The 15,004-nt window shown below is 43.4% G+C and overlaps 1 protein-coding gene and 1 long non-coding RNA gene across 2 annotated transcripts in view; one reads left to right on the top strand and one right to left on the bottom strand.

Annotated features, from left to right (window-relative positions):
* Positions 1–15,004, bottom strand: part of LOC120917371 — a 38,716-nt gene that overhangs the window by 13,827 nt on the left and 9,885 nt on the right. The window lies entirely within an intron of this gene.
* Positions 6,340–15,004, top strand: part of IRF7 (interferon regulatory factor 7) — a 62,522-nt gene continuing 53,857 nt past the window's right edge. Inside the window, exon 1 of the mRNA XM_040328616.1 lies at positions 6,340–6,463. The gene's annotated coding sequence lies outside the window, so the exon portion shown is untranslated. The remainder of the gene's footprint in view (positions 6,464–15,004) is intronic.

The raw sequence follows: 15,004 nt of genomic DNA, 5'->3' as shown, positions 1-15,004 counted from the left end.
TTATGGTGAGTTTAACTATTTCATTTTATATTACAATGTCATGATAGAAATAATGAGCTTGAATTACCCTGACACCATAACAACCATGGTGCCGGGATAATTGAATCGCTAACATCAGATGTTTGGAGTATCTTTATCTGCTTATTGTTAAACTTTCTGGAATACACATATTTCTATTGTGGTGTAGGATCTGGGCTTGCTGTCCCTCCATTCCTCTTTCTTTCCTTCCTTCTCTCTCTCTCTCATCCTTTGTTTCTCCCTCCATCCCTCGTTCGTCTCAGACTCTAGCCACACACCCTTTGAGTCATGCAGCCTTTAAGCCACGCCCAACATTACGCTTAAACCACATCCATTTTTCGCTGCTTTGATCGCTGCATTTTCACACCTACAAACAAATACCTGCCCCCTAATTATAATAAGACCCCGCCCACAGACAAAAAAAGTCTCCCTATACATTTTTTTTAAATGTTGGCAACTATGTAAAAGTGTCACTAAACTCACATCATAAAAAACTATCAATAAATGCTGTATTACACGCTGTTTATACTCAGTCACTATGGGATTTTTTTGTATTCTGCAAAAAACTTGTTGATCCTGCTAATCCCTAATTTTATGGTTTGAAGGGTTTTTGTTTCCTATGGCGTTGCTGCTTTGTGGTTTTTCTTTTGCTTTGTTTTAACAGGAGATCAAATTCATTGGATGTCGTGGCAGTGGCGGGTGTTGGTCTTGGCAGGAGAGAGAAGATATGGTAGAAGGAGGAGTCTTAGGGACCCATCGTTGCTATGGGTCCCGATAATGGTTTCCAGCTAACGGAGGTTAGCTGGGAAGTGGTAATGGGGCACTGCGGTCAGTGGGCCAGATTCAGGAACATCAGCGGATCTTTGGTCCGGCACAGTGCATCTTTTTTACACTACGCCGGACCAGCATGGAGAGGCAGGTAGGGTATTCACAAAGCACTTGTGCCTAACTTTGCACCGGCCTAACTTAATTTCCTCGGCGTAAGTGGAAGTGGGTGTGACCTTATGCAAATGATGTTCTGAACGTGGAGCAGTGATTTACGCCCGGCGTATCTTGAACGGAGCATGCTCAGTACGTTCGTTCCCTTCTGAGCATGCTCACAACTATGCCGGCCCAACTTACAGAGATACGCCGGCCCAACTTACGCCCAGCTGATGCAAATGTACATCCAGTTTTATTCCCCCCCCAGGGAAGGTACATTTGCTGTGAGATGGCTACTCCCGTTCCCCACAGGCAGAGGAGGAAAAAAAACTTTAACACCCAGGAGATGTCAGCCCTCATAACAGCAATGGAGACTTATGACCAGGGCCGCCATCAGGGGGGTACAGGCAGTACACCTGTAAGGGGCCCGGGGGTCCCCAGGGGCCCAGATAGGAACCCCCCTTTTTAAAAAAAAAAATATATATATATAATTATTATTATTATCATTATTATTATTATTATTAAAGGGCCCAGAGGTCCCGGATGGAAAGCCCCCTTTATTTGGTAATTTATTTTTATAAAAAAAAGGGGGGTTGCCATCTGGGGCCCTGGTGGCCTCCGGACCTTTAAGGGGGTTCCCATCCGGGCCATCCGGGCCCTCTCCAGCTGACTTGAGCAAGTCTGGTGCAAAGTTACCCCTGCTTTATAAAGGGTAACTTTCCGCTGCAAACCAGAGTTACACGCACCGGGAGTAGCCTGCGCCGGCAATTCGTAATTTGCTGAATCGGACCAACTCCCTCATTTGCATATTTAAAATAGAAAAACCAGGGCCGCGCTAGTTCAGACCAGCGTAAATGGGCGCCCACGCCGCACCGGCGTGGAAAGGTCCAAACGAAAAAAAAAAATCTACGTTACGGCGTAATATTGTTTGCTGAATACGGCGCGGAGATACGCCGGCGCAAATTGGCATTTACGCCGCGCATCTCAGTCTACACCGGCGGAAATTGTTCCTGAATCTACCCCAGTGGCTGTCTCCGGGCCAGTTTGTCGGCAGGAGGCCTATCTATACACTGTTAGGTACCGCAGAGTGCCTGCTGAGACCAACACTAGTTAAATTATGGTTTGTGTTAACAGAGTTTATGTTATTTATGGTATTTTATAGTATTATGTTATTTATATATATATATATATATATATATATATATATATATATATATATATATACATATATATATATAAATTAGGCTGCTACGGCCTTGTTTTAACTCCAACACCGGTGTGGTCTCAGTTACTATAGTAAGGGTGATGGGGGTGTGGTGTTTTGTTAATAGAATAATTCCATCTGTTATACATTAGTCATGGTTCAGTTAGAGTTTTGACTGCTTGGCGAATAAAGCAAGCCTACCATTGTCTATGGTTTAAGATTGACATTATGAACATTTATCTCATTAAGCCCTAAGGGCTGAACAAGAAAAATGAAACAAATTCCCCCTCCTTTAGCTTGAATCGAGGAATCTCCCCTGCCGGCTATTGTATTCTGATAGGTGCTGTTCCCGCGGCCAGAATTTCTGATCAGTGGCTGCATCTCATTGGCGGCAGTCACTGTTCAGCTGAGAGTTTTTAGACTGTAATTTGTCAAGCTGATTGGTGCTGTCTAGGGACACCCACGGCTCATATTTATGCTGATTTAGCAGAAAATTCAAGTTGCGAACCAGCATTATGTCAGGTTTCCTTTAAAGCAAAACAAATGCTTCTAAAACCAGATATCATGGGTGTCACTAGCATGGGGCACCACATTTCTTTTTGAGTGCCTAAGGCTTCAAATGCCCACTTTTATTTTCTTTTTCATGTGCCTGCTGTCATGTTGTCAACCATGTTACCCTCCCAGCTGTTCCCTTTCTTGGATTTGTGGACAGGTTTAGGCGCCTGCCAGGTCATTTGACTCCAGTACTGCACAAAGCTGTATGTACTCCAGCTGACAGAAATATGTGTCCTGCCCTAACAACAGGTAGGCTGTGTGCAATAGTGGAGAGGGAGTGTAGATGTGGAAGGTGGTGAAGAAATGAAGAGGATGCAGATGCAGGAGAGGACTGTAGAGAAAGATAGGAATGCAGAGGTGGAAGGGATGCAGAGATGATCAGTGGAAAAAGGATATGGGGAGGTGAAGAGGAGATAAGTGGTAGAAGAGCGGTGAAGAGATGAGTGGTGGAGGATGAAAGTTGCAGCCGTGATCAGTAGTGGATGAGGGTTTGCAGAGGTGAGTGTTGGATGAGGGATTGCAGAGATGAGCTGTGGACAAGGGGTTGCAGAAGTTAACTGAGAATGTGAGGTGAGCTGAGGATGAGGGGTTGTCCACTGCTTACCACTGTAGCCCCTTGTCCTTAGCTCACCTCTGCAACCCCTCTTTCTCATCTTACCTCTGCAACCCCTCGTCCTCCGCTCACCTCTGCAACCCCTCTTTCTCATCTTACCTCTGCAACCCCTCGTCCTCCGCTCACCTCTGCAACCCCTCTTTCTCAGCTTACCTCTGTAACCCCTTGTCCTCAGCTCACCTCTGCAGCCCCTCATTCACAGCTCACCTCTGCAACCCCTCATTTACAGCTCACCTCTGCAACCCCTTGTCCTCAGCTGACCTCTGCAACCCCTCATTCTCAGCTCACCTCTGCAACCCCTCATCCTTAGCTCACCTCTGCAACTTCATGAGCTGTGGACAAGGAGTTTCAGAGATAAGCTGAGGACGAGGGGTTGCTGAGGTGAGTTGAGGATGAGAGGTTGCAGACGTGAGCTGAGGACAAGGGGTTGCAGAGGTGAACTGAGAACAAGGTGTGACAGACTCACCCGGCCGGGACAGAGGCTTTTGGAGGGGACTGGATGCTAGCCTATTGCCTTGCGATCATTTGGGGGAACGGTGCTCTTTGTGAGCTGTATGCCTGGGACCCTGTATATGCCATTAGAGTGACTGATTCATACTGTTGGGACATACAGTGTAAGGAGATGCTTTCACCTTCAGCCATCTGTCTGTTCTCTGTGCTAATTGACCCTGCTATTGTGTGAAGATGTCCTGTGTTTACACTTATGACAATATGTATTGTATAGCAGGTGAGCGAGGAGATGTGACGTCTACCCTGAAAGGTCATATCTATGAGTCGCCTAGTCTGGGTAAATGATTAGTTAATTAGCTCATGTTAATTTATGTTCTGTTTACCTCCTCCTTAAACTGTATATAAGGTTGTATTCTTGGATCTATTAAACACTCCATGTTCAGCAGACAAACAAGTCTCGTCTCGTGTGTGCTTGTGAGCAGCTGGAATATCTGATATCTATATCCAGACTGATAGGAAGCGGTATATTACGGAAGCACTCAAGCGGAGTGTGGGACGTTCCATTACACAAGGGGTTGCAGAGGTGAGCTGTGGACAATAGGTTGCAGAGGTGAACTGTGGACGAAGGGTTGATGAGGTGAGCTGAGGATGAGAGGTTGCAGAGGTGAGCTGAAGATGAGGGGTCGCAGAGGTGAGCTGATGAAGAGGGGTTGCAGAGGTGAACTGTGGATGAGGGGTTGCAGAGGTGAACTATGGATGAGGGGTTGCAGAGGTGAGCTGAGGACAAGGGGTTGCAGAGGTGAGCTGAGGATGATGGGTTGCAGAGGTGAGCTGAGGACAAGGGGTTTTATAGGTGAGCTGTGAATGAGGGGTTGCAGAGGTGAACTGTGGACGAAGGGGGGTGCAGAGGTGAACTGTGGACGAGGGGTTACAGAGGTGAGCAGAGAACGAGGGGTTGTGGGGGTGAACTCTCATCCTCAACTCACCTCAGAAACCCCTCGTCCTCAGCTTATCTCTGAAACTCCTTGTCCACAGCTCATGGAGTTGCAGAGGTGAGCCGAGGAAGAGGGGTTGCAGAAGTGAGCTGAGAATGAGGGGTTGCAGAGGTGAGCTGAGGACAAGGGGTTGCAAAGGTGAGCTGTAAATGAGGGGTTGCAGAGGTGAGCTGTGAATGAGGGGCTGCAGAGGTGAGCTGAGGACAAGGGGTTACAGAGGTGAGAAGAGAACGAGGGGTTGTGGGGGTGAGCTGAGGAAGAGAGGTTGCATAGGTGAGCTGAGGACAAGGAGTTGCAGAGAATGAGGGGTTGTGGGGGTGAGCTGAGGATGAGGGGTTGCAGAGGTGAGCTGAGGACAAGGAGTTAAAGAGGTGAGCTGAGAATGAGGGGTTGCATCGGCGAGCTGAGGACAAGGGAATGCAGAGGTGAGCTGTAAATGAGGGGTTGCCTAGGTGAGCTGTGGATGAGGGACTGTGGAGGTGAGCTGAGGACAAGGGGTTGCAGAGGTGAGAGGTAGTTCCATATTGGCTATATGCTGCTATTAGAACCTAGGACTTATAGTTTCATATTGGCTGTGTGCTATTAGAACGCTGGGACTTGTAGTTTCATATTGGCAGTGTGTTGCTATTAGAACCTAAGACTTATAGTTTCATATTGGCTGTGTGCTATTAGAACGCTGGGACTTGTAGTTCCATATTGGCTGTGTGCTGCTATTAGAACCTAGGTCTTATAGTGTCATATTGACTGTGTGCTATTAGAACCTGGGACTTGTAGTTCCAAATTTGTTGCATGCTGCTACCTGGATACTGGGACTTCTAGTCCCATATTGTCTGCATGCTTCTCTCTGGACACTGGCCCTGCTGGAATTTGTAGTTCTGTATTCACTGCATGCTGTTACCTGGAGACTGGGACACGTGGTTCTGTATTGTCTGTGTGCTGCTACCTGGACAATGGGACTTGTAGTTCCTTATTGGCTGTGTGCTATCTGGACACTCTGATCACTGGAACTTGTAGTTCCATATTGGATGTGTGCTGCTATCTGGACACTTGGGTCGCTGGGACTTGTAGTTCTATATTGGATGTGTGCAGTGTGCTGCTATCTGGACACTTGGGTCGCTGGGACTTGTAGTTCTATATTGGATGTGTGCAGTGTGCTGCTATCTGGACACTTGGGTCGCTGGGACTTGTAGCTCCATATTGGCTGCATGATGCTATCTGTGCACTGAGACTGCTGGGTCTTGTAGTGCTACCTTGGCATAAGTGTAATCACTGCTGGAGTTGGTGGCTCCCCACCTTCCTTCTTTGTAATTCATTAGAATGTCACCCTCCAGTCCTGTGTTCTCTCTATATAAGCTCCTTGCCTTGCTGTGCACATCCGGTACACCTGTGGGCTGGGCTCTCCCTGCTGATGATGTCACTCAGCGTCACATCAATACTCAGACATTGTCAGGACTGAGCTGCTCACACTGGCCGCCCAGAGAGCTGCACTCTGTCATCACATGACTTACAGGAATAGGCTGAGCCCTCTGATAAATATACAACGGCGCCTCTGCCTTACAACCTATTGAAAGATCCCGCCTTCTCTGGTGCCCCTTAGTCTAATTGGCTGCCCATTGACAGTGAGCACACTGCTGGGCGGGGCTGAGGGGGTATATTAATGACAGTGAAGAGTGCATAGAGAATGCAGAGAAGAAGCAAAGCTGAAAGGTAACTCTCTGCCTATAGTATCTGACTCCATACACATAGCAGTGACAGACCATGCTCTGCATACACATAGTGACAGATCATGTTCTGCATACACATAGTGACAGATCATGTTCTGCATACACATAGTGACAGATCATGCTCTGCATACACATAGTGACAGATCATGCTCTGCATACACATAGTGACAGACCCTGCTCTGCATACACATAGCAGTGACAGACCATGTTCTGCATACACATAGCAGTGACAGACCATGCTCTGCATACACATAGTGACAGATCATGTTCTGCATACACATAGTGACAGATCATGCTCTGCATACACATAGTGACAGATCATGTTCTGCATACACATAGTGACAGATCATGCTCTGCATACACATAGTGACAGATCATGCTCTGCATACACATAGCAGTGACAGACCATGTTCTGCATACACATAGCAGTGACAGCTCATAGTCTGCATACACATAGTGACAGCTCATGCTCTGCATACACATAGCAGTGACAGACCATGTTCTGCATACACATAGCAGTGACAGCTCATGCTCTGCATACAAATAACAGTGAGAGTTAATGTTATGTTCTGCATACACATAGTGACAGATCATGTTCTGCATGCACATAGGTTCAATAGAGATCATTTACTGATTGCTGTACAGTGTACATTCTATATAAAGAGCTCAGCACTATTCACATCATGGTTATACTTACATTGCATTTTAATTGAGACAATATTGTTATATTTATAAGATGTATGGTAACTGGAGATTTCTTGATCTTGACATTATTAATATTTAGGGATAGGTGTTGAAACTCAATAACACAAATGTCATCTCTTGCAGCAGACCAATCTCTAGATGTGCTGGCTGCATTTGTTTTGTCTTTTTTTTATTTTTTCAGGCTAAGAATATTTAATTAATAATAGTAAATATATATGCACTATTATTATATATATCTTTACTATAATTTTATATATATATATATATATATATATATATATATATATATATATATATATATATATATATATATATATATATATATATATATATATATATATATATATATATATTGCTGTCTTTTTCCCTGGGGGATTCCCTCCCAGGAAAAAAGAGTGAGAGAAAATTTTGGATTGTCACCAGAACAGGAATAGATGGAAAATCCAATAGGGACACTAGTTCCGGTGACAATCAGGGATTCCCTCACTTATGGGGGGATTTCCCTTTATTACCTGTTTTTGCTATAAGACAGAAAGTGAAGGGAAATTACCCCATAAGCTATAGAATAAAAAAGAAAACCAGATGGGGTTATACCCTTCCCTTACTATCCAAAATTAAAAAAAAAAGTATTTTGTTCTACTTTAAAGCAGAATGCCAAGATTTTTTCCTAAAATGCGGTAAAAATATAAGTAGGTTGTTAAGAGGTGTGTGTCCCTTTAAGTATGTTGCGATGACTGTATTATTTATGCTTTAATTAGGAAGTCGCAGTGTATTCTGTGAATGGAAATAGAAGAGAGGACAAACAATACTGTGGCCCTCCTCTGTCTGAGCCGCTGTACTTCCACTCACTACAAGAGTAAATATGACAGTGATGATCACACACATAATTAAAGAGACATACACCATTAACATAGCTATATGATATATAAGGTTGTAAAAAGGCACAGGTCCATTAATCTCAACCTATATAAGTTGAACAACCCCTGCATATGCCAACTTGTGCTGTAAGAGGGTAAAAGAAAAAAAACGCACACTGGTGTGAATTAGGGGATTCCGGTGCATCCCACTGTGACATTTCAATATAGTACTATTCTCATCAGCGACATTGCAATGTGGTGGTTGGCATCACAACCAACTGCACTAAATAAAAAGGACAGCGTGCCACACAGTGGTGCAAAATTGCCCCATAGAAAAAAAAAAAAATCCTGGTCTTGTGGCAGGACTGTGAGGGGCAAGCTACCCCGGTGTAGTCCCACCATACCTGGTGTGAACAAGCTCTTATACCTACACTGCACAGAATAAAAACAAGTTTTTCCTGCAGTTCTGCTTTAAGCTGGCCATAGACGTCTGAGATGTCAGCCACTGCCTGCGGAATCAGCTGAAATTGGCCCTGCAAGCACCACCTGGCTCTACAAACGTCAGTTTAAATATCGACTTAGCCCCCGTTCACATTGAATGTGGCTTTGAAATCGTGAAATTTCATGTGAAATCGCACAATTTCAAAGCTGCATGTCAGTGCGACTTCGGGTGCGACCTGAAAAAAGACATCTGTACACGTGATATTTATTGAAGTCGCACCCGAAATTTGCAAAAGTAGTGGATGAACAACTTTTACAAATTGGTGTGGCGTTGCACTGATTGGAATGGTGCCACCCCCTTTATTTGTCCTGTGTACCATTATCATTGAAAGTGAAAGTAAAAGAAAATTCCACATTTTGGGTTATCAATAGAAGAGTAAAAGTGGGTAAATCCTGGGGAAGGGGGATTTCCCGTCACTTCCTGTTTTGGTTATGGAACAGGAAGTGAAGGTAAATCTCTCTAATGGCAAAAATAAACCTTACAGGGGTTATAACCCTCTCTTACTCTTTTCAAAATGAAAAAAAAAATTATGTTTTATAGTTCTACTTTAACCCCTTCCATACAGGGTGAAACCCCCTTCTTGCCCAGACCAATTTTTCGTTTTCAGCGCTGTCGCAATTTAAATGACAATTGCGCGGTCATGCAACTCTGTACCCAAATGAAATCTTTATGTTTTTTTTTTACCACAAATAGAGCTTTCATTTGATGGTATTTGATCACTTCTGCGGTTTTTATTTTTTGCGCTATAAACAAAAGAAGAGCGACAATTTAGAAAAAAACACAATATTTTTGACTTTTTGATTAAAAAAATATCACATTTAAAAAAAAAAAAAAAAATCCTCAGTTTAGGCCGATACGTATTCTTCTACATATTTTTGGTAAAAAAAAATCGCAATAAGCGTATATTGATTGGTTTGCGCAAAGGTTATAGCGTCTATAAATAGGGGATAGTTTTATTGCATTTTTTTTACTAGTAATGGTGGCGATCTGCAATTTTTATTGTGATCGTGACATTGCGACGGACATATCTGATACTTTGGACACATTTTTGGGACTATTCACATTTATACAGCAATTAGTGCTAAAAAACTGCACTGATTACTGTGTAAATGTGACTGTCAGGGAGGGGTTAACACTAGGGGGCGCTGAAGGGGTTAATATGTTCCCTGGGAGTGATTCTTACTGTAGGGGGAGGGGACTCACAAGAGGAGGAGACCGATCTGTGTTCCTCTGTACTGGGAACACACATCGTTCTCCTCACCTCTGACAGGAGGTGGATCTGTATGTTTACACACACAGATCCACACTCCTGCCGTGATCACCGGCAATCGCGGGTGCCCGGCAGACATTGCAGCTGCCGTGCACGCGCCCCCTAGCGGCCACGAAGCAAAGGACGTCATATGACGTCCACCCGGAAGGAGAGACAGTTCCTGCCGACGCCATATTACTATGGCTCGGTAGGGAACTGGTTAATAGTATGTTGTTGGTAGATCTAAAGGCGATTGAACAATCGGATGTGTAGTATACGGCCAGCTTTAGGCTCACCACATGTTACGATATGATTGTACAATCACCAAAAACTATGCAGTGCAAGGGCCTGCCTGATTGGTTACAAATTAATTGGACAGGTTAGGTAGGTCATCATATTATATTGTTTTGGTAAAACAAAATATGATTGTACAAAGATTGTTTGGTCCAGTTGTAAGGTGTTACGCTAACCCGAAGGCCTCAGGGTTAACTGCCACTGTGAAAAGTGATTCAATAAGGAACGCTTTTCAGAGGCAGCTGTAAAAAGGTTTGCAGGTGTTCAGATGGCGATACTGTCACCTCCTGAATGCCTCCTTTTTTTTTTAAGATGAAAGGGGATTTCGCATGGTAGTAGCACACACCCCAACCGTGACTTCAATGGACGAGTTTGACGGGTGGTGCCGTCAGTCAAACTCCATATGTCTCCGAAGTGTCCTCTTCATTCTTGTGGTTACAATGGGGAAGTGATTACGCGGCTCATATTTTCTGACATATCTTTAGAATAATGTAGTCATTCAGTATTTAGAAAGCAGCAGAATAACGATCCTGTTTGTTTAGCTAGTGGGACAGTCCCACTCCTAGCCTGAGATAACCTCTTCACTACTCCTTATTTGCTTGTTTGTCTATTAAATAATGTCTTGGTTTCCTCCTACATAGAGAAGTCTAGACAGATGTCACAGCCTAAAGCTGGCAATACACTTTGCAATCTGATTGCATACCTCCCAACTGTCCCTGATTTCGAGGGACTGTCCCTGATTTGGAGCAATGTCCCTCTGTCCCTCATTTTCCTCATTTGTCCCTCATTTTGGTCTGATCTATATAATTGTAAATAAAATGGACTTTTTATCTAGCAAAAAGTGTTTTCCAGTGCTAAACCTTTCATCTGATTTCTAAATTGCTGCATTTTTAAATTCCAAGAGCCAATATAAAGGAATAGTAGTGGTAAAAAAGCACTTGTGGGTTTAACCAATTGTATGTTTTTGTACAATTCTTCTTTAAGGGGGCGTGGCAAGGGGTGTGTCCTATGCCTGCATACTTTTGCCGATAGGTGTCCCTCATTTCCATCTCAGAAAGTTGGGAGGTATGTGATTGTACAATTCTCTTGTATTACATTAGTAATGGTAGATCTAAAGGGAGTTTTACAATCAAATTCTATACTATATGACAAACTTAACACCAGCTAAAACATCGTTTTTGGATAGAGTAGAGGAGAGTTATAGCCGTTGTAAGGTTTTCATTGTGGTCTGCTGGACAGATGTCACCTCACCTGTCCTTGTAACCAGGGAGCATATCTCTGCAGTGGGGACAATCTCAACAGGTAACAACAACCTGACATAGGTTCTAATCTTTCTCAACTCTACTTTTAAATTTTTTTTTATTACACTGTGCCCCCATGGACGGATTTTTGCTCACTTCCTGGCTCAGTGGCCACACATGAAATGTAATCTCCTCAATGTCTAAAGAAATGGAAACAATAAACCTAAGCCTTCCCCACTTTGTATAGGGACTTGTTCATACTAGCCGCACCCTGAACCACATGTACACTGGTGTGTGTTGTGTAGGGGCAGGTGCTATGCATTGTGACAACACATTGCACGAGCGACGTGCTGACGTCATCACCCTCTTTCGCTGAATCTCCACACAAACGGGTTTGCCTGTTAGCGTCCGGCCGGCGCTACAGGCTCAAGGCTTGTTTTTTTATCTGCAAAATGTGAGTTTTATACTTTATACCTTGTTTTCAAATAAATCACCCTGGTTTTATGCTATGTGAGGCTTCTCCTTCTTACATGATTGAACTGCCAACGAGTGATTTATATTTGGAACCCTTCTGAATGTACCAAACTGCGGACACAGGGCCAGATCCGCGTACCTTGGCGCATCTATACATCCGGCGTAGCGTATCTTAGATACACTACGCTGCCGTAACTTACAGCGTATTTTCTGTATCCTCAAAGAATTTGCGACGTAAGTTAGGGCGGCGTAGTGTAACTGTGTCGGCGTAAGGGCGCGCAATTCAAATGGATGAGATGGGGGCGTGTTTTATGGTAATTCCTATTGACCCCACGTAATCAACGTTTTTTTTTTTAAAGGCGCATGCGCCATCCGTGGGGGTATCCCAGTGCGCATGCTCGAAATTAACCCGCAACAAGCCAATGCTTTCGACGTGAACGTAATTCTACGCAAAGCCCTATTCGCGAACGTTTTACGCAAACGACGTACACAACAGAAAATTCAACGCTGGACCGACGTCAATACTTAACATTGCGTACGCCTCATAGAGCAGGGGTAACGTTACGCCGAAAAAAGCCTTACGTAAACGACGTAAAAAAAACGCCTGGCGGGCGTACGGTTGTGGATTGGCGTATCTATCTAATTTGCATACTCGACGCGGAAATCGAAGGAAGCGCCACCTAGCGGCCTGCGGAAATATGCACCTAAGATCCGACGGCGTACTAAGACGTACGCCAGTCGGATCCAGCCCACATTCAGTCGTATCTTGTTTTGTGGATACAAAACAAATATACGACGGGGCATCTTAGTAATTACGCGGCGTATCAATAGATACGCCGGCGTAATTTCTTTGTGGATCTGGGCCACAGTGGTTATCAGTTTCCTGCTGGATTCTTATATGCTGTATCTGGTCCATTAGGACCTTTTAATCTGGTAAGCAGATTATTTGACTGGTGGTGGATTCACATTGGGTCTTCATGGCATCACGGAAACAGTTAATTGGAACTGCACGGGTGTTTATGTAGTCACACCAATTTATGGACTTTCCTTACATCCATTTCTGGACTCACTACTTTTTAATTTTTTCTTTATCTTATTGTTTAATTCATCCACGGATGAATTAGGTCTATCTCTGTTAATTATACATACAGAGCACATGTGTTAAACTTCACGCCATCCACCAAATGGTGATATATGTATTTATACTTTATTTTTTGGTGCTAGTAATTTCTCAATAATACATGTTTATGTTTTATTTATTATTAGGCACATATGTTTTACGTCACAGGTTAATATGTGTGTTTGATACGCTCCCTTAGTGGTAGTATATCCTTAGTTTAGTGCAACTATTTATTTTCCATTTTTGCACACTGTTGTTTACAGATTAGTCGCTGCTTATCAATCCAATATAGGTTTCATTCATTTATTTAACATAGCGCAGTTGCTCTCTACTATTCTACAACACATTGCACGAGTCAGAAAATTACGGTACATTTCATTGAAGTCTATGCATAACAGCACGGTGCATAGGCTTAAATAAAGTGTCCAATGTGCTCTGCTACCTTATTGTCCAATCATGGGCTGAGGGTGGGTCCTAGACCAGGATTGCTTGACCCCAGTGTAGCCTGCAGAGTATTGTCAGGAACCTGGGACCTGCCTGTGCTTTCTGCCAGGAGTGTTGTGATTACAGGGGGTTTTTGAGAGCAATTGCATATATTTTTTATCAGGTAAAACTTTTTTTATCCTTAAGATTTCAGAGGACAGTTGGTTGTGCAGTTCAGCCTGACCCTTCTTAGACACAACTCTATCCACCCTATGAACAGCCTAGAGATCATGTTTACACCAATATAGAGGGTAGTTTAGGTAGCTTATCTTCAGTGTGGTCAGCTATTGGGCAACTACTGGACCCTAGAGATCATCTACTGGCCCTATAGATCTTCTGAACTTAAAGCTTTATATGGACCCTATAGATTATATACTGGACCCCATATATCTTATGGCCCCTTTAGACCATCTACTTGAGCTATAGATCTTGTGGACCCTATAGACATATCGGACATATAGATGTTGTGGACCCTGGATCATCTACTGGATCAATAGATTTAATGAACCTATAGATCTACTAGACCAGGGGTGTCAAACTGGCGGCCCTCCAGCTGTTGCAAAACTACAAGTCCCATGAGGCATTGCAAGGCTAACAGTTACAAGCATGACTCCCACAGGCAGAGGCATGATGGGACTTGTAGTTTCGGAACAGCTGGAGGGCCGCCAGTTTGACACCCCTGTACTAGACATTATGATAATTTTCTGGACTCATAGATTATCTACTGGACCTATAGATCTTGTAGAACATATACATTTATTGGACCTATAGATCTACTAGACCTGTAGATTATCTACTGCAGTGGTCATCAACCCTGTCCTCAGGACCCACTAACAGGCCAGGTTTTATGTATTACCTTGGGGAGATGCAGACTAGAATACTGCAATCACTGAGTAGCAAATTATATCACCTCTGATGTACAGTAAAACCTTAGTTTGCGAGCATAATTTGTTCCAGAAACATGCTTGTAATCCAAAGCACTTGTATATCAAAGCATTTGTTTACAGAGTATAAAAGAGAAGAGAGGCGCCTCTAAGTGTAGCAATAAGTTGCTAAATGTTGTACCTTCATTAAATGTAACCATATTGCTACACTTTTAGAGTCTCCTCTCTTCTTTTTTATACTCTGTTGTGACATGACGCTACTCTTATATCAAGACATTGCTTGTATATCAAGGCAAAATATATTAAAACATTTTGCTTGTCTTGCAAAACGCTCTCAAACCAAGGTTTTACTGTATTTCAGTTATCTTGCAAACCTGGCATGTTAGTGGGCCCCGAGGACAGGGTTGATGACCACTGATCTACTGGACCTATAGATCTTGTGGACCCTATAGATCTACTGGACCTTATAGATCATCTACCGGATCTATAGCTCAAGTGGACCTATAGATTATCTTCTGGACCTATAGATCACATGGGGCTTATTAGATCGTGTGGAACCTATAGATATACCAGACCTAGAGATCTTTTTGCCTCTGTAGATCTACTGAATTTTATAGACCTATTGAACCTATAGATCTTGTGGACCTAAAGATCATCTACAGGAACTCTAGATCTAATGGACCATATTGAATAGATCTTACCAAATCTGGTATTC

This window comes from Rana temporaria, chromosome 11 (assembly GCF_905171775.1).
Source record: "Rana temporaria chromosome 11, aRanTem1.1, whole genome shotgun sequence".
In the NCBI taxonomy this organism is placed as follows: domain Eukaryota; kingdom Metazoa; phylum Chordata; class Amphibia; order Anura; family Ranidae; genus Rana; species Rana temporaria.
Note: the sequence above shows the minus strand (reverse complement) of the source record. Positions and strands in the feature narration are given on the sequence as shown.